The 19,570-nt window shown below is 44.5% G+C and overlaps 1 pseudogene; it reads right to left on the bottom strand.

Moving 5' to 3' along the window:
* LOC114685734 overlaps positions 1 to 17,129 on the bottom strand; it is a 318,181-nt pseudogene extending 301,052 nt beyond the window's left edge.
* Between the last annotated feature and the right edge of the window lie 2,441 nt (positions 17,130 to 19,570).

The following is a 19,570-nucleotide window of genomic DNA, read 5'->3' as shown; positions in this document are numbered from 1 at the left end:
ACAACAAAAGCAGAAACATTTTCATGGAAAGTTGTTACTGGATTCATCAGACTGGGTCAGAAGAAGCAAGTATTTAGGAGAGGCTGTGTGAGGGGCTGGAGAGCAGAGTGGAAGGGCCACACTGCTTCTTCAAGAGCCTGTTGCTGGTGGTGGCTAAAAAAGTAATAAGCTGAATAAATCATGAGAAATTAGCTGTAAATCAAAACCAGGACAACCAACTTGTTCTCAGGTAGTAGCAGTACTCTGCCCAGCAGGGAAGTCAGGCCTAGCGGGGAAGCGGGGGTGATGAGTGATCCTTATCCTGCATGGAAAGATGAGAGCCAGTCAGTGGCCTCAGGAGCTCATGTCCCACTGAAGGCTGAACCTAGTTATCCAAACAAATAAATTCACACCGCAAACTCCCATCAACACTAGAAGTGAACACAGGCAGCCTCAAACCCCTGGTAACACATGAGGACAGTGGCTTTACCCAGAGTGCACCACGGCAGGCCTTTCCGTTCTGCTCAGGGTTCCTGATGTTCATCAACACTCTGGTTACAGACTCTTGGGCATAACAAGTGAAGCTTCCGGATTCTCAATGTGGCTTTTCTTGGGAAATGAAGTCTGCTATACTGCAGCCATGAATAAACCTGAGGCAGTTTACAACAGGAAACTAAGAATGTCACCCCAAACAGATTTTTGGAGGAATTGTGTAACTAAAAATGTTTAGAAGGTTGATCTTGAAAACCAAGACGCATTTCCACAGAGTGAGGACAGCCTAAGATACAGTAGAAGTCTGAACATGCAGCTAGCAGGCAGTGGGCAAACTCAGATTGAGAGGGCTGGCACTCTTGGGACCTACCAAGGTCAAGAAACACAAAGAAAGCAGTTCTCTGGCTTAGGAAGGGCACCAGAAGAAGCAGCAGGCACAGCATCTGACTATGGGTCGACCGCACCAGGGGAATAGACGACAGGGACACTTGGAGACTTTGAGAAAGACAAGTACTGTCATTAACAGGGTTTTAGAACTGTACTAACAGGCCTTGTTAGGGAAGTGTAAGTCACGGTCTTCAGTGACACAGGCCCAGGCCTCTCATCATGCTGCAAAAGTTCAGAGTGGTGGAGAACATGCTGTGCCTACATACACACGCAGAGTCACGAAGACAGAAGAATACCAAACCAAATGAATGAGCAAGGGAATGAACACGTTCCTTTGGTTGACAGTTATGAAAAAGTTCTCTGGACTAATTCTTGTAAAACAATGTGAGTGCAATGAATGGATTCTTAACTTTAAAATGGCTTATATTGTGTGGTTATCACAATAAAAATAATGATTACAAGCACCCAGGTCAACATGGTTACAACTGTCCTGTAACTCCTACAATCCAGGGGAATCAGAACAACCTCTGACTCCATAGGCATAACTTGTGTGTACATATCAACATACTGATCACACACAGGTACACATAATTTTAAAAAATTCAATTCTTAAAAAAAAATAAAAGTGATGAGAGACTCCAAATCCCTAATTTGGAGACACAAGTTCCGCAAGACTTCAAATGATATAAGTAGAATGAATAAAGATTCATGGAGAAGACATCCAAGCCTCGCCAGTGACCAAGTGACATGCCTAAGACAGACCGCTCAAAAAGCACAAGGATTCTCACTTCTGTCAGATTTGATAAGCTGTAAAGTCTGGGTTTGGGGAGACGGTTCTGCCGCATGCCTCAATTCAGTGGAGTTTACCAAAGGCGCCCTCTCTGTGGTCATCCCATTTTACTCAGCATCGTCTAAATAGTCTGGCCACGCTGGAGGCATCTTCAGACCCTCTACACACAGATCGTGTAGCCTTTGAGTCTCCATATCAGCCGGGATTTTGACAGAAATGCAAACTTAGTAAAAATCAAAATAAGGCAATTTTATCTGAAAGTAAAACTGAGAGTACACATAAAGACTTTATCGAGGACATAGGCATTGCCATTCCACATATAAGAGAACGGTTCTATCGATAGTGAGTCCGGGTTTTGACCATGGCAGCCAGGACAGAGAAAGAATTGGTTATTTTCTTCTCAGAGAGAGGAATATTAAAATACAACAAACAAAGCAACTGTTTTTCACATGGAAATTAATAATGTTTTAAATGTGTTGGATAACATGTTCGACATGTTTCCCCCTCTATCCACCCATCCCTTACAAACAAAAGATAAGCGACTAGAAGTGCAAGCATTTGGTTACCAAATTGATCAGGCTCAGACTGGAGGGGCTTCTGCTGGCCTCCGGTCTCTCTGAGGCCTAAGGAGTGTGTTGGCAAAACCAGAAAGAATGCTGCTCTCGTGGTAGCGCAGGCAATAAACTCCGCAGAGAAGGAACATTCACATCCTTCTCTGAGCAAGAGCAAGGGTTGCTTGGGGTTGTATGTAGTACATGGATGAATACTACATAACAAACACAGTAGAGTAGGTTCCAAAGCAACCACTACAGTAGTTCCTTACTGAACTGTGGGGGTGGAGACCTGGTGTAAAACTGGCACCGAACAGACATCAGGTTGGAAATAGGGCAACACCTGAAATGGCACCCTTGAGCATTCTGCTAAAGAATAAGTTTAACAGTGACAAGGGAAGGTACATCAGGCCACTCTGCCTCTAAGAAGCGCTTTCGTCTACACTTCAGAATTCTCTTAACTTTTTTATTTTGAAGAGATTTAGTATCGAAGAAAGGAGGAGGAGGAGGAGGATGGAGGAGCAGGAGAAAGTATGGAAGAAGAGGACGAGGAGGAAGAAGAAGAAGAAGAAGAAGAAGAAGAAAAGAAAGAAGAAGAAGAAGAAGAAGAAAAGAAGAAGAAGAAGAAGAAGAAGAAGCATCCAGTTGAATCGCTGGAGCCCTTTCTTTCTTTGCTATAGTGAGAGCCACAGCACTTGTGGTTTTAGACAAAGGACAAAAACTAATTTTCCAAATGGAAATCATAAATAAGGAGCATGCAAACACACCAAGATGGCCTGCCATTTGATCATAAGCACATACACACACACCACACACACACTATACACAAAGTTAGTCCAGTTTTTTCCTGGGGATAGTGGTTCACAGAAGGGCCATACTTTGCTGATCTACCCCTCGGGCCTCACAAGCAAAGAAAGATGGCTAAGGACAGACATGGAAATTGCTCTTCAACAGGCCCCAAGCACTAAATGCACAGAGCAGAGCATCATGTCAAAGTAATACAGGAGCGCAGGGTTCTCTCTGGCAGCTAGCTCAAATTTGTCTCGCTATTTATATTCCCAAACTGGTTCCTTGAGGCTACAGAGAATGAGGTCTACAGATGGACAGAAAGATCTGCCCTGCTAGCTTCTGCTTCCATCAGTACAAGTGTCATGAGATGGAGGAAAGACCCCCACATGCCTGTCTTAATGTATGGTTAAGGTTTTACATTCAGATTTATCACATCAGGGGAATTTGAGAAACTATAACTTTCCACTTCTAGAGTTTTCCCACTTGGCTTGCTTCCCACTGTTTCTGTTTTCTCTGCTGAGACTTCTCATTTTTCTGGAAAGATTTTTCACTCATGAAAACATGTTTGTTTTCCCAGTGGGCTACTTCACAGGTAGAATTTACATTCTTCAATCTGTCAGTTTCAAAACGACCTGGCTCAGTCGTGGAGTTGGATGCGCTGGTTTTCCTCTGGTTTTTTTGTGCTTTATGTGCCAAAAAGTTTCTGAAACACAATGGCAGATGTTGAGGTGTCCAGTTGGTGCGAGATGCTAGATTCTGTTTGTTTTCTCTGACGAGTGATGCTCTCTTTAGTTTGGCAGATGATGCCTGGTCTGTGCTCAAAGGGAAAACTGGGGCTGCTGCCTTTTCTCGGTTGAGATCTTTCGTCGACAGCTAGATGCTCTGAGTCTGCCCAAGTCAATGATGTGGGCTGATGGGGTTTCGATAGATTTTAACACACCCTTTGAAGGTAGTGATGAAAATACACATGCCTGCAGTGTGACAGTGCAGATGACAGTTTTGAAATGGGCACATACACTTAAAAGTAGGGAACTGTTTGAAAGGACATGGCATGTGAGGTGTGGAATCATGCTACTTTAACTAATGATGCTGGATTGTTTATTACATGAAAAGGGTCAAAACAAATTGCAATAGAAAAGCAATTCCTAATTCAAGGTGCACAACAAGCAGACAGCAGAGATGTGCCACTTGACCTTAGGAAAAAAATCAGTGTCTCTGTCTGTCTGTCTATCTGTTTGTCTCTCTCTCTCTCTCTATGTCTCTCTGTCTGTCTCTGTCTCTCCCTTTCTCCCTCCCTCTCTCCCTCCCTCCCTTTCTTTCTCCCTCCACTCCCTCTCACCTCTTACAGCCCCTCTCACCATGCTGGGACCAAACCTAGAGTGCACTCTTGCTAAGTAAGCACTCTACCACTGAACTAAATCCCTAAACTCCAGACTTCCTTTCTGGAGTGGATAGAAATTCTAACATGAATACATTTTCTTAAATACTGGAAGATGCTTCCACATCCCTGAATGCATCCACAGGACTCATGAGAAGAAGACATTTACCTGTACTCTGAATCAAAAGGAAAAAAAATGGCCTCCATAACATGTGCAATCATTCAAGGAAGATAGACTGATGTTCAAAGGAACCCGAGGATAGATATGAACACAGAGCTGTGGAAACTGAAGTTCAGAAGGGATAAAGACAGATGGCTGCTCTCACAGGCTGCACACTCATACAACTGTGGTCACTCTGAAAGCTGGTCTTTGGAGACTACATCAACTAGACTATCTCTTAGTTAAGTGATAATCTCCTAGATGAATGAAGATCCTGGAAGAACTCTAGAATCTTCAATAAATTGCTGCTAAAATGTAAAAATAAATCAAATGGGAGAAGGTTTCAGTGGAATAAATCAAATATGTTTTTAGCGCGTTCTTTGATCATTTCTAGTCTGACCATTATGATGTGTGTCCCAAGTCACAATGATGACTGAAATGCTGAGTAAAAGGACACAACAGCTGGGATTTTATGAATCAAGTAGAATTTAAGCCTTACAAAAAACTTGGAGACTTTTATGTGGCCAGATCACCTTGCATCGTTCCACAACCATACAAACCATGGCCTATCTGGGGATTTACTTTATTGTTTTGTCCTTCCCTATGCAACAAAGGAGTGATGATATTTATCAGACATTCCCATGGTAGACAGAGGAGCAGAAAAGATCAATAGGCTAATATTTATAAACTGCAATTCAGGTGATAAAATGTCTGCAGGAGCATAAAACAAACATTATGCTAACGACAGGCTGTCGGCTGTAAAGAACAGCAGTGCTCAGCCACCTTGCACTTGCTTGCTTGGCTGCACGGACGTGGATCTCAGATGGACATTACAGAATCGCAATAATCATCAGTCACTAACTCCTACCAGTATGAGAGAAAAGCCTGGGTATGCATTCTGCAGGAGGGGGCAAGGAGACATAAACAGTCAGACATCTGTAACTGTCTGTCTGATAAAGCTTAGCCCACAGCACCAAAGTCACCTGCTCTAGCTCTTCTCTTGGAAAATTTATAGTTTATTTTCATTTGGTTTAATATACACAATAAAATCACATCTTAGTGGAATTACAGTTATTATATAATCATGAAGAATATCTGAAAAATACATATCTAATTTGTTTTGGGGTGATTGTAGGGGCGTGCATGTGTGTATGTGCATGCACGTGCATGCGTGTGTGCGTGTTTAATGTGCAGAGGAAGATGGCTGGCTTTTCTCTAAGTCATTTCAGTTATCCAGAGTTTTGAGTCCTCTACAATGAACTCCTTTTTCAGAATTAGAACAATTTCAAAAGTAAATACAAATTATAGTATTAGGGGCTGGATAAAGTGCTTGTTGCTCTGTGGAGGACCAGAGTTCAGTTCCCAGCACCTACATGAGGGCTCACAGCAGCAGGTATCTTTAGCTCCAGGGAGCACAGTACTCTCTTTCCCTCTGCAGGCACCTGCACCCATGTACTTTATACACACACACACACACACACACACACACACACACACACACAGCTTTTTTAAAAGAAGAATTAAAATAGTTCATTAAAAATACAAATTCAAAATACTTAAAACTATGACTAAAAGTCTACCGTGTATTAATTAAGAAGAATAATTTTTAAATTAAAAAGTACAAATAATTTAAATTTAATTTAAAACAAGAGTTTTACAAACATTCTCACATTTTTGACTGAAGTCTTTGATTAATCTTGCCTAAGAAAAATCTTAAGTGTGGACAACTGTTACACAGAAATGTTTACAGATCCTTCTGTGAAATGTAAAATCCCCGCACATACACGCAGATATGAGGAATCCACCTTAAACCATGGGCCAACCTTGTCATGAAACGCTATCTATCAAAGTTGATTGATAATATATGGACATTTTGGAGTGCACAGTTCAGGAAGTGGTCGGTCAAAAACTACGGAGTTGGTAGTATCCTGTAGGCTGAGGCAAGAAGCCAGCCTGGGCTCCACAGAAAGACCCTGAAAAGCCAACAGACAAACACAGAGTTCTGTCAGGCATGGTGGCACATGCCTTGATTCCGAGAACTCAGGAAGTGTGGGTGGGTGGATCACTGTTAGTTTCAGCCAGCTAGGGCTACATAACGAGACCCTGTCTCAAACAAACAACAACAAAACCCACAGCTCAGTGAAAGTGCAGTGAGAGCCGGCGGTGATGGTGCACGCCTTTAACCCAGCACTCAAGAGGCAGAGGCAGGTGGATCTCTGTGAGTTCGAGGCCAGCCTGGTGTATAGAGCAAGATCAGGACAGGCACCAAACCTACACAAGAAACCCTGTCTGGGAAAAAAAAGGAAGAAAGGAAAAGCAGAAGGAGGGAGGAGGGAGGGAGGACGGAGGGGAGGGACAGAGGGACGAGGGAGAGAGAAAGAGAGAAAGAGAGAGAAAGAAAAAGAAAGAAGAAAGAAAGAAAGAAAGAAAGAAAGAAAGAAAGAAAGAAAGAAAGAAAGAAAAGAAAAGAAAGAGAAAGAGAAAAAAAAAAGAAAAAGAAAAGCAAGTGCAGTGAGGGAGGGCAGGTCGGGTGCGCACTCGCCTTTGGAAGCAGTGTGTTTCCCTGAGCGTTTGTTTTGCTTTTTCACAATCTCATCTCAAGCTTCCCCTGTAGGGACATCATCATATTGATTGCCCAAATAAATGTTATTAAAAGTGTAAAGAAAAACATCCACAGGCTAAACACACAACAACAGCAATAAAAAAAAAAACCTGCACATGTGCATTCACACACAAATTTTGTGAGGATTGAAGACCTCAGAATACAACAGTGTTCACTGGGTTAGTACCACCTCATGATTTCCAGTGCCTTGGCTGCCTCTGCCTTGGTTTCTCTGGATGGAAGAAGCAAAGAATGATATGAGAGAGAGACTCGGAGAGGGTGAGCCCCCGTGCCAGGGAGAGTCTACAATGCCAAACCACATAGCAATGCTTATCCAGCCATCTCTGGCTGTGTGCACGTGCCCAGAGCTTATTTCTATACACTACACACACACACACACACACCACACACACACACACACACACACACACACACGGCACGCACCACTCACACACAGGACATATTACATAATTAGGAATGCAGAGAGGAGAGATGGAGGCATTGACCACGGAGATAAAGGGAGTACCCGAATGATACAGTACCAGGAGTCCCCCCTCAGGGTGGCTCCCTGCAGGGCCAGGAGCTCCAGTGTGGCTCCTTGGTAACCAGTGACGTTTTGCGGCAAACTTACTCATCCTCGATACTGAAAATGATGGAGCACCATATACAGTGTTGAGTCACTAGGAGACCTAAAAATAGGACAGTGCTGATGGCTTTTATGGAGACTGCCAATTCTGTTCCCTAATCCTCCGAATTAGTCAGGCCATCCAGTTTCTCCATAACTTTTCCTCTTCCTGGTAGAGAGGTACACGGATGATCACACAGCCTTACATAGGCAGACACAAATACATGACCACCCAGAAGCACGAATCTAGTACATACACTCAGACTTTTACCTTAACTGTCTTATATGTGTGCACAGGAAAGATGTGAAAACTTCAGGCGTGCACAGGAGGGAGACAGAATGAACTCGTGTGCACAGGAGGGAGATGGAAGGACACGTGTGTACAGGAGGGAGATGGAAGGACACATGTACACCAGGAGGGAGATGGAAGGACACGTGTGCCCAGGGGAGATGGAAGACACGTGTGCACAGGGAGGGAGATGGAAGGACACGTGTGTACAGGAGGGAATAGATATCAACAAAAGCTCACAATTTTCTGTGAAGGTGGTAAACCTGTTGTGTTTTTTCCCCTAATATATCCTAAATTTTCTATAACATAACTACAAAGCAACTATAACAACAACACAAACAACCTTTTCATAAAAAGGTGTTCAGCCATCCAGAAACGCTTCGTATTTCTAACCAACTCATAGAGATAGGGCTGAGGACTGGGCTCAGCTCTATGAACCCTGAAACTTCTCTAAGGTCACCCGGGCGTCCTTTTCTTGCTGGTTCTACTCCAAATGCCAAGCCCCCCTCTCCATTCCCATCTACCCGCTTCTCTCGGTGGCATTCACAGCTCGTGACCTGGGCTAGTTCCTGTGGCAGCACACCCCTCATCGGCCTACATCTGTGCCAGCTTTCTCCTCCTGTTCCTTTTTCCTCTACCAGAAGGCAGGTGCTTACAGCCCCCATGCAGGTGCTGCTGGCCTCCTCCGTTTCCTGGCTGAATATAAACTCTGGCTCTGGCCAAAGTCTTACTGGGGTCCTCTCTTCTGCTCAACCTCTACAAAGCAGCATGCTCTCAGGCTCAGCCCTACCCAGAAGCTCTCATAAACAACTGTAGCATGCCGTAAGAAAGCACCCCAGCCCAATGGGTGGGCTTTATGCTACAGATAAAGGCAATTCTCTTTCCTCTTCCCATCACCGCTTTCTTTTTTAGATAACCGAACACTAGCCAGAGTAGTGTCTCTTGAGTAAATGTGAAGAGCCAAGCATTAACTCTTCCTCTGAATGGCTTCTGGATACTGCCACAGGAACGACCCACCAGTAATTCAGATGTCCTCATCTCTCTGTTTGGACTCTGTCATAAACCACTTCAAATCAGGTGACAGAAGAACAAACTTTCTCTCAAACAGGCCTAGCCATTGAGAAGGGTGGAGGCCACAGAGGTTTCCTAGTGAGAGCTGAAACTTGCTTACCCAGCAGGGCTGCATTAGAGATAATTTGACCATGCGTGTGTTGCCAGTGATTGGAAGGGTCTGCACTTGCTGTGCTGGGGGAGGCCTTTTGCTCCACCCCTTGGCAGTCCTATATATAGTCCTTTAGAAGAGATGGAAGAGGCTGGTGGATGAGGATCCAGGCCCTCCCGAGGCTATCCTGTGTTTCTATCTGTTTCTCTCCCCTCTATCTTTCTATCTAAATATTTCTCACGCCTCACTCCTCAGAAGTACCCTGGGAAAAATATGGGATCAGGCCTCCCACAGAGAAGTCCAACCTCAAGCTGCTAGCAGATTCCAGTGTGGTGAGGGCTCAAAACTGGTACCTTGAACACTGTCCCCACAGCAAGGAAGGGGTAAGTGGGCTCCCACTTCACAGGAGCACAATGGCCGCCTTGAGGGTTCAGCTTCAGTATGTAGACTTGGGTTTTGGGGAACACATTCAGACCAGAGACGGTTATTCCATAAAGGAAGAACACACCTTCTGGGTCAAAGCTGTATGCCCTATATGTGGGAAGAGCCACACCATTGGCTGTCCATAGAAGCTCATCTGCATCATCTACATCACACAGCCGGTCACCAACCCCAACATTTATATACCTTTGCTTTCACACTTATTCCCCCGCTCTGTTCCTACAGCCCCCATTCCTAGTTTCACCAACATTACCCCAATTTTTCCTAAGTTCCTATCAGATTCTTTATACTCACACAATGGTGAAATCCTCAGCTCTAGCCATAATTTAAAATGATTTCCTAGTTAAAAAATTACCAAACACCAAATGCTCCAGCTAATGCTTTTCCATGACCTGGATTAAAAGAACAGAATAGAATGAAAATTTCTATCTTTCATTTTTTTTTTTTTAAATCCTGGTTCATCACCCCTACTCACCCTCTTCACCACAGCCTACTCACATCCATCATCGCTTTTACTAGAAAATTCCATGGATTCCACTAACATGGTATTTTTATTCCTTCTGTGAATGTTAAGGGCACATTGTCGTCTTTGTTTTCAATATTATGGGTGTGTGTGTGTGTGTGTGTGTGTGTGTGTGTGTGTGTGTTTGTGTACCTGGCTCCACTTGTACTGTATACACAGAGTAAACAACTCTTTTCTTAAATGGAAAACCATTCATTGACCCACTAATTCATTTGTTCATTTAACACACACTTGTCCCTATGTCTATTCAAGATGGGAACTGTGCTGAGTGACAGGATGCGATGGTGTGCTGAGTAAAACAGGTCCTACTGCCATGGAGGGTATGGGTTGGCGAGTAAGTGTGAGCAATGCAAAGTGATGGGAGCTGAGATGGGACAGGCCTAGAGCTAGGGCAGCCTTCACCACGCTCTACTAGAGAAGCAATAGCAAGGCTGAGGACTGCAGAGGAGAAAGAGGCTTCAGGCAGAGGCAACAGCAAGGGTGGAGGCCCAGAGTGACAGCACGTTCATTAACTAAGCTCTAGGGAGGCCTAGCCTTTCCTTAGCTTGAGGACTTTGTGACTCGAGGTTCATTATTCAAAGTCTTAAATATCATAAATGCTAATAACTGAATTTTTTTAAATGAACAGATAATTTGGTTCTTACATTTTAGACAGATTAAAGATCAACATGACCATATCCCATCCCCTGATCTATTATAAAGGCACCGCACAGGTAACTAAGGGAGATGCAATCTAAAAGTGATCCAGAGAGCTGGAATCCACAAAGTTCTCTTCAGCCTTTGATACCTGGTGTGGTTCTTACCACACACAAACCAACTAGAGATGGGTTTTCTCCAAGGAACTTCAGACTTGCAATGTTTTCCTCAGACGAGAGAAAGGCCTGAGCTTTCTTCTCTGGGGTCTCATCTGGCTGTTCTCCCAACAGGCCTGGTCTCAAACACACTCTCTCTGGTGACCCTGTGGATAAAGAGCCACACTGGTTTCCACACACCAGCCTTCCTCAGTTTCTCTAGCTCAGGAATAACAATGAGCCAGCTGCCTTGCAGATATGGCAAAGCTTGCCATGGAACTAAGAAGAAAATCTTAGCACATTACTTCTCAGATAAACATAGATAGCTCTGCAGACTGATCAAAAGGACAAAAACCAAAAATTGGTAGCTTCACATTGTGTGAACAATGAGGATTGACAGGATGGGACCAGCGCCTGGGTTGTATTGAATACAGGGTGATGGGCATTTACACACTGGATCTTCAGAACATTTGTCTTTGCACTACTTTCTCTTTCATTACTTCGTTTGGCTCCATAGAAGGGTGAACAAGGAATGGAAAAGGTCTCTAAATCGGGAAGAGGAGCAAGGACAAAGGAAACCCAGACAGAGAACCAATGAATGCAGCATTGAGAATAGCAGAGGCAAAACGCAGAGAAAGGAGACGCCGGTGAGACACACCCAGCTTCTGCAGACCAAGGTCTTTCACCCTGTGTGCCCACAATCCTCCGGCGTATAGCACAGCCCACAGACTGAGTGGCAGGGAAGATGGATGGCAGATAGAAGCGCTGCCACTTGCTGCTGTGACATTTAGGAAGGTCTCCTAGCACCCATGGAAAGCAGGCTGCAAGGCTGTTTAGGTGACAAGCAAGCACTCCTTGACTTTGGACCCAACAGACCTGTGGTCTTGCTCCTCCAGGTTCCGTTTGAGAAGGGTCGTACATACTCCCTCATGGAAAGACAAGAGGGTTGGCCTTCATTCTTCATTCTTCACTGATGGTGACACTATGCACAGCAGGATCACCCCAGTGTAAAGCAAGCATTTGGCAGGGACTTTTTCAAGGACTCTAGAGGCCATGGAGAGTGTCTTTCACATCCCCTTACAGTGCCTGGGAGCCACAGGAGAGCCATATGGCGGGGGAACGCTATTTCCTCCCCTCTGTCTTGCCTGTGTTGTAGTGTGCACTTCGGTTAAACAGCAGAGAGTGAAAACAGAGTCTTGTGTGTCCTTGTCTAGCTGAACACTGAGGCTCCTTAAGCGGGGGACTGCAAACTTAGGAAAACTGGAAAGTCCTGTTTTTCCTATCTAGTGTCTGAGATGAAGTGCGACATTACCACAGGAGATCCTATGGGACTGAGGTCTTGAAAAGCTCCCAAAATGCTACCGCTCCCAGGCAGCAGGTGCAACTCTTTAGTGATATAAAGCGAGTACATCCCCCATGGACTACCTAAAGGTCTACGTCTAGCAGGCTAACCACTGGGGATGCAATCACTTAAAGAGTAAGGGCACAAGTAATAAGGTCGAATATACTGCCCTCGTCCTTGTCATTATGTTGTCACAAGCACCATCTCAGAATGGCCATTCAAACGTTAGCATGTTCGTAGGAGTGCATGGAATACTCCCCCCATACTCTACTATCTTCTTCAGAATGAATAAGAACAAAACAGAGAGTGAGCCGAGGTGCCTGCATGGGGACAGCTCTTATATAACCAAGTGATTCTCAAATTGGTTCTGTCCCTTCCATTGCAAAGGTTTTGACAATCTTCCTACACATCCAAAATGCCATCCCCAGAAATAGAATCCCACGCCATGGAGCCAGCTCCCAGCTCCAGCTTCCTTACAGACATGAAACAGATATGTCCAAGTGAATACAGCCAGTAAGTTCACATCACACCGAATTCAGAGTTATGAAGGACACTAGCAAATGGTGAGCACCTGGCAAACAGGAACAAAATAAAAGTGTATTGTAACTGGGCAGGGTCCCGGGACAGGGCCCAAAACAAGAGGCATGCTCAGCTCACACTGCACTCTTCAAAATGGTCGAGGTCAAAGTCAATGGGGAGCTGGTGGCTTGGTTATGAGTCTCTAATCTGGCCATTCCATCATTTCTTACCTGTTCCCAAAGATACCCAGCTCTTTCTCTGGGATGCCCTGATCTAATTCTCCAGAATCCAAATACCACCCAAGTACCTATATAGCAGCAGCGGAGCAACTTGACCTTATCACCCAGAACCTCTTGAATGTTCATCCTAAGTTAGACTCTAATCATGCACACTGGTCCTGGTACTGTCCATCCTCAGCCCTAGGTGCCCCAAAAGGGTACTGTGGAAGACTGTGATCGCAGCATTTGGTAGGTGAGGCATGACTGTGAATTAAGGTTAGTCTGGACCACAGAGCAAAGTCTTTTCTCCAAGACCAAAAATATATCATGGATAGAGTCATTTGACTTGAAAGCTTCATATTGTATGCAGCAAAATCAATTTAATATATGCCATGGTTTTGAGTCTTTCTTGCTTTTATAAATTATGCCTCCATGAGAGCAGATACTCTAATAGAATGGTCTATAGAGACATGCTTAGTAATGTGCCTAATGCTAGATCCTCACTAGTAAATAAAAACTCTTTAACTATGGAAGGTGTTTGTTAAATGGTCAAAAAAAAAAAAAAAGTCCTACTCTCTAAACATTCTTGGGAAGATGCCCTAGAATGTATGGGTTTGGGCATGTGTTGTTCCCAGGATTGGGTCTGGTGTTGATGCCTCCTATTTTTTACACCTTAACTCACTTGGCTATGGTCAGATAAAGGACTGTTGCAGTCACCTAGCAGGCCAGTACAGGCCCCAGCTCACTTCAACCACAGCTACAGATCACAACATCAGTAATAAGGCTGTGTTAGGGTTGGGGGGGGGGGAATTGCTCAGTCTGTAAAGCACCGGGTGAATAATCATGAGGACCAGTTCCCACATAAAAAGTGGATGTGGTGGTGTGTGTGTGCATGTGGTCAGTTCAGCTTAGGCTCCTGTGCTGAGAGGTGGAGACAGAAAGATCCCGGGATCGCTGGCCAGCTAGCCTAGTCTAATTAATGAGCTCCAGATACCAGTGAGGGACCTTAACTCAAAAAAAAACAAGATGGACAGCTCCTGGCCATGACACTGGGAGGCTAGTGTGTGGCCTCCACATGCATGCACACACATGTGCACATGGGGCGTATGAAAATCTGCTTAGAGTGAGGCAGGTTTCTGGTGTCTGTTAACTCATGAATCACCATTACAAGCCTAAGTAGAAAGGTTATTGTACCCTCCCTGCTAATGGGTCATTAAAAGGTTAAACTCTCCGTGAATGACTACTAACATGCAATAGAGCAGAGATGCAAAACCTGGAGTCTGGTGCCAGCGGCTGTGCGGGTCATAAAAAAATTTGCAACACTAGTCCCAGTAAAACTGGGTTGCTCCCAAGAACACCACTAGCCCCTCATATTTTTTGTTTTCATGCACCATTCGCCATCCTTCATTTGCTGGATGATGTCTTTTTGCTCCAGAGTTCCATTTACAACAAAAAGCTGCCACGGATTATATGTAACATAAGAGATGAATAATGAATCTGTTAATAAGTTTTCCTCTGTCACAACTATATTATAAGGGGATTCTTACAGGTTTAAAGCTAAAAAATGGAAGAAGACGACTGTAGTCGTCAGATTTGGGAAAATCCTCCTGAACCTTTTAGAACTACATAGGTTAAATACTCCTCAACACTCTTTCTCATCTTTGAGTTTCTTAATACATGACTTTATTCTGGAGCGCCGCCTCGTGGCCAGAAAGCAGATCACCTCTATAAAGGTGAAAACCATCCCTTCCCAGGCCAGCAGCAGCAGGTCCTAAATAGAAGGAAGCTGGAAAACTAACAGCAGAATAAACCTGTTTCCTCTTGCCACTTCCAATAACCACCCTAGAAACTTGTTTAGAGCTAAAATTAATAAAATAAATTAAAAAACTACAGGAAGAATGAAATCAGATACTGTCATGATCATGAATCACAGTTCACTGGTTCCTTCAAAATGCTTCCTTAAAAAAATCAAAACGTTTTTATAGTACAATTATCCACATGTTCCCCCTCCATACAGTAACAATTTGCAGGCTGCTGATGGCCCTGAAATGGATTATTCCACACTGGCACTACTGTTCTAGCCCCTTGCTGAGTCAAGAGGAGGGAGTAACACTTCGCATCCATAAAAACACCACATGGACAGAAATGGCAGTGGCAGCACATGTCTACAACAAGGAGACATGGGACTGACGCTTGGCCTCAGACAGGGACAGTCTGGGCCATTCTGCTCCAGAACAGTGGGACAAGACAGTGAGATCAGAGAAGAACGGATCTGCAAGTGAGTGGTTTCCGGGGGTCTCTCTGTACCCTGGGATAGAGCTAACGCTACCCTGCAGTGGAACCGCCTGCTGGACCTCAAGCATCAGTGTGTGGCGCTCTGGGCAGAGTCCTGAGGGTGATGAACTGAGCTTGTTTGTTCCATCCTGAGAAAGCGAGGTTGGGCATCTGGGTTCTGGATGACAGCCGTCAGCAATCACTTTCTTCTGCTGCTTATCAACTACAGCTTTTGGACAACTGTGGTCTCTGCACATGAAACTAGACATAAAGCCAGGGTAAGCCACATTCTTTGTGATCTGACCAAAGCCAATCAAGAAAGACCACAGAATGAACCCCGGCCCATAGAGCTTAAAGGAAAACGTTGAAATGTGATTGTCAAAAGGTAGTGCTTAGACGAGAGATGCCGTCAGAGTCAGACCAAGCTTCCCAGACCACTGCTCAGCTTCCCAGCACGCTGGTTCCCTTTGACTCCATCTACCACCCCTGACCTCTCGATGGCTTGGTGTCTTAATACCTCAAAATATATTATGAGTGTGTTTAGTCAATATTGATTTGGATTCTCCGTTTTCAAGTACACTCTGCAGCATTTCCAAGATAAGCAGGAAACAAAATAAAACTAGATGTGCTATGCATGCCACACTTAGAAACTTTGATAGCAGCAGAAGAGAAATGACTGAAAATGAGACTCCAGAAACGAAGACACTGATAAAACTCATCTCCCAGAGCAGCAGGCCAGCTCCATTGCACAGTGAGACATCTGAGAAGGCTTCTAGTCCCTCCCAGGGCATCAGCACAAGCTTGGTGACTCGGAGGCCCCTAACTTCGTCCTCTACCTGCTAACTCTGCAAGCTCTCGAACAATGCACCAGCATGTTATCAGCCAGAGCTGGCAGGGTGGCTGGAAGCTGATGGCTGTGGTTTTGCACCACCTGCTGGCTGTTTCTTCTCTGCTTTCCTAGTGACTAAACTAGCTGGGATTTTTGTAGTGGTGGCGATGGTGATTTGTTTTGTTTTGATATAATAGTTTTGATCATGTTTTTCCCCCTCTCCTAAGCCTTGCCAGACCTCCCCTTCTCTAGCCACTCAAATTCATGCACGTGGGTTAAGTCCACGTTGCCTCAATTTGAAACAAGATTGGACCTAGAAATGATTAGAACTGGAGCCTGCAGCATGCCAGATGGGAAGAGGGTGCATCACCAGGGTGAAGCATCAGGAGGCTGAGAGAGCTAAGACCTGTTCCCCAAGAACCAGGCCCACACAGTATCTGCTTATGAGTTTACAAGAACCGTACACAAAGCTGGCATGGTGTTGCAGGCCTTCAATCCCAGCACTCCAGAGGCAAAGATGAGTGGCTCTCTATGAGTTTCAAGGTTACCCTGGTCTACACAGCAAGTTTCAGCCAGCCAAGGCTACAAAGTGAGACTCTGTCTAAAACAAGAAAAGAGAATAAAAGGAAATAAAAGAAACATAGGAACCACATACTACGTTTCTGAAAATCCCTTTGTCTGCATCCCCCATGGGTTCTCTGGGTAGGAAGAACTAGGTAGAGGTGTATCCTTACAAATATTAGCCAGGATTTCCTTGGGGAGTACCCAGGGGCCTCCAGAATTCTAATAATACCACCCTATTGTTCACACTGTTCCAGTGGGAAAGTGGTTCCATTTCCAACAAAGCTCATTCCGCACTGTGCTTTCCATAAACTCCTTCCTGTAAACGGGAGACGAACACCATGAAAGTGAGGCTGGTGCCACATCCTGTTGAATACTGGTGCTCATTTGTTTCATCCAGCACGTAGCCAACTGCCTTGTAATCCATGCCTAAAAATGAGGACTGACTGCCTTTCCAACCCTTTTTGAATTTAAACATCTTTATAATCTTGCCTCACTCCCAAAGCCATCTCTACTCCTTTCCTTTCTATACAATGCCAACAATGGATGTGCAAAAAGATCGGCCACTTACCAAGTGCACAGCGCACTCCCTCCCCAAGCCCAGGACAGTTTTCACAGTTTTCACATCTTCCCATCACTGCATTCACCATGTCGTGGGTCACTGGGCGCCATTTCAATGACAGCAGCAGTCACTTTCATAACCTCATAATAAAACCATCTCGATTCACAGACTGTTCCCGTGGGGTATCTGATAATTTAGTATACACAATTTATTGATAGAGACAGTTATTATACCTCTCCTTATTTTTATTTATGCATTTTCTAATTAGCAGCTCAGGGAAACTGAGCCCAAGGCCTTTAAATATGCTGATCAAATGCTCTAGCACTGAGCTTCAAATATCTCATTTGAAGACTTAACAGAGAGAGAGAAAGGGGAACTGATTTGCATTAGCACTCAGTCTAAAAGGGAGAGTGAGAAAGGAACAACCTGAATCCAAATGCCACGTTTAAATCTCAATGTGGCATTCTCATAACAGTTACATCTAAATGCATTTTAAAAACAATGCTGCAGCCTTCTGCATTGTGGGGACTGGAAGCCAAGGGAGGGCCATACAAATAAAGCCAGTTCACTTCATTCCCTGCCCTCCACTCTCAGGAAGACGGGTCGAGATGACAGGAAGCAGTGCACTTGTAATTATGTATAATCATATCTGTGTAGCCGCATAATTACCTGCTGTCACTCAAGAAGACAGTCTCCTGAATACCTGAACATGAATTATAACTCTGAGAAAGTATCTGCATATCACTGATTATCTTTTCTTTTTTTTTGAATATATATGAGTGCTCTGATGTATGCCTGCAAGCCAGAAGAGGACATCAGGTCCTATTATAAATGGTTGTGAGTCACCATGGAGGTACTGGGAATTGAACTCAGGACCTCTGGAAGAGCAGCCAGTGCTCTTAACCTCTGAGCCATCTCCCCAGCCACTAATGACATTTCTGTCTTCTTTTCTTTTTTAAGGATGACTATGAAAAAGTTAAAGGAAATCTCTAAAATTTCTCACAGTAAAGCAAATTACAATGGTTGAAAGCCAGATTCTTTTTAAAGTTTAGTTTATTCTCAGTTGAGGTAATGAAATGGGAGATGGGGAGGCACCAAAAAAAAGTTTAATCAATTATCTGCCCTGCCTGAGAAGGAAATGGAAAGAAAGGCCTGCGGCAGCTGTTAATGCTTGCCTCAAGGACTGATCACAGCAAATTCTCAATTTACAAATCCACACATTCAAAGTCAAGTCAGGAGGAAACTCTGACAAGCCTGGCCAGGACTACAATTGTCACCAAGCATTGAAACTGGCCCCACAGTCCTTACAGGCAGTGAGGTGCTGTTCATGCCCTGGTGGCTCATTCCACAGATGGCCTCTTGGCCCCTCCATTTCAGTAAGGATGTCAGCATCCAGCTCCCCTGCAGCATCTCCCACGGGGACCTGGCCCTTTGACACTAGGACTCATCACCATCTTAAAGGATCAAGCGGCTCCATTGTAAAGGGATCTGTTTTTCTCTGTTGTTAACAAGCCACACAGTAACTTTACATCAAGATTCTGAAATTTGGGACTATATAGTGAGACCCTGTCTTAAAATAGACGCATATTCTAAAACTGTCTTATTAGGAAGCCCTGTTCTTTGGGATGCTGGGCTAAGGAGTGTGAAATCTATCTACCTCCTCCATCAAACTGTCATTCATTAAAAAAAAAAAAGTCCCTCTGCAGCTGAGCTGACTTGCCCAGGTACTTCTCTGTGGCCACCTTGGCTGGCAGCAGAACCAGTGCTTTCAAGGGCTTTCATGACGGATTAGGGACCAGGGGGCTTTCCAGGGAATTGTCAGTCTTCTGGTGGCAGGCTGGGACTACTGGGCACCTCGCAGTATAGACCAGACAACTATACTGGCAATCTCCCCTCAGTGAGGCAACTGCAGTATGACTAGTCCGCCGTGCTGAGGCACCAGCCTTAAGAACCAAGTAAACTACCAGCTGTTCTTCATGCTTCTCCTGTATGATTTTGCTGTAGTGACTATTTGATTAAGTCATACTGTAATTGCCCACACTCTACACAATCACACACAACCACCACACGAGCCATAATCAGTTCTGTAGTAGGAACACCCTGATTAGCATTACACATGTTGTGCGCGGTAAAACCTTAATCCAAAGTCGATCTCTCTGTGACTTGCAAGTAGCATCCTGATGTGCCACTTGGTAAGCCATGAGTGATCATTTGGGTCTGTTAGTCTAGCTGGAGGCTCCACTTGAATCTAATTGCAGCTACCTTCGAACTCCGAATACCTGACCTGAATTGATAGGAGATGAAGC

The sequence above is a fragment of the Peromyscus leucopus genome, unplaced genomic scaffold (genome assembly GCF_004664715.2).
Source record: "Peromyscus leucopus breed LL Stock unplaced genomic scaffold, UCI_PerLeu_2.1 scaffold_113, whole genome shotgun sequence".
Taxonomy (NCBI): domain Eukaryota; kingdom Metazoa; phylum Chordata; class Mammalia; order Rodentia; family Cricetidae; genus Peromyscus; species Peromyscus leucopus.
The sequence above is the reverse complement of the archived record's forward strand: the minus strand, read 5'-3'. Positions and strand labels throughout refer to the sequence as shown.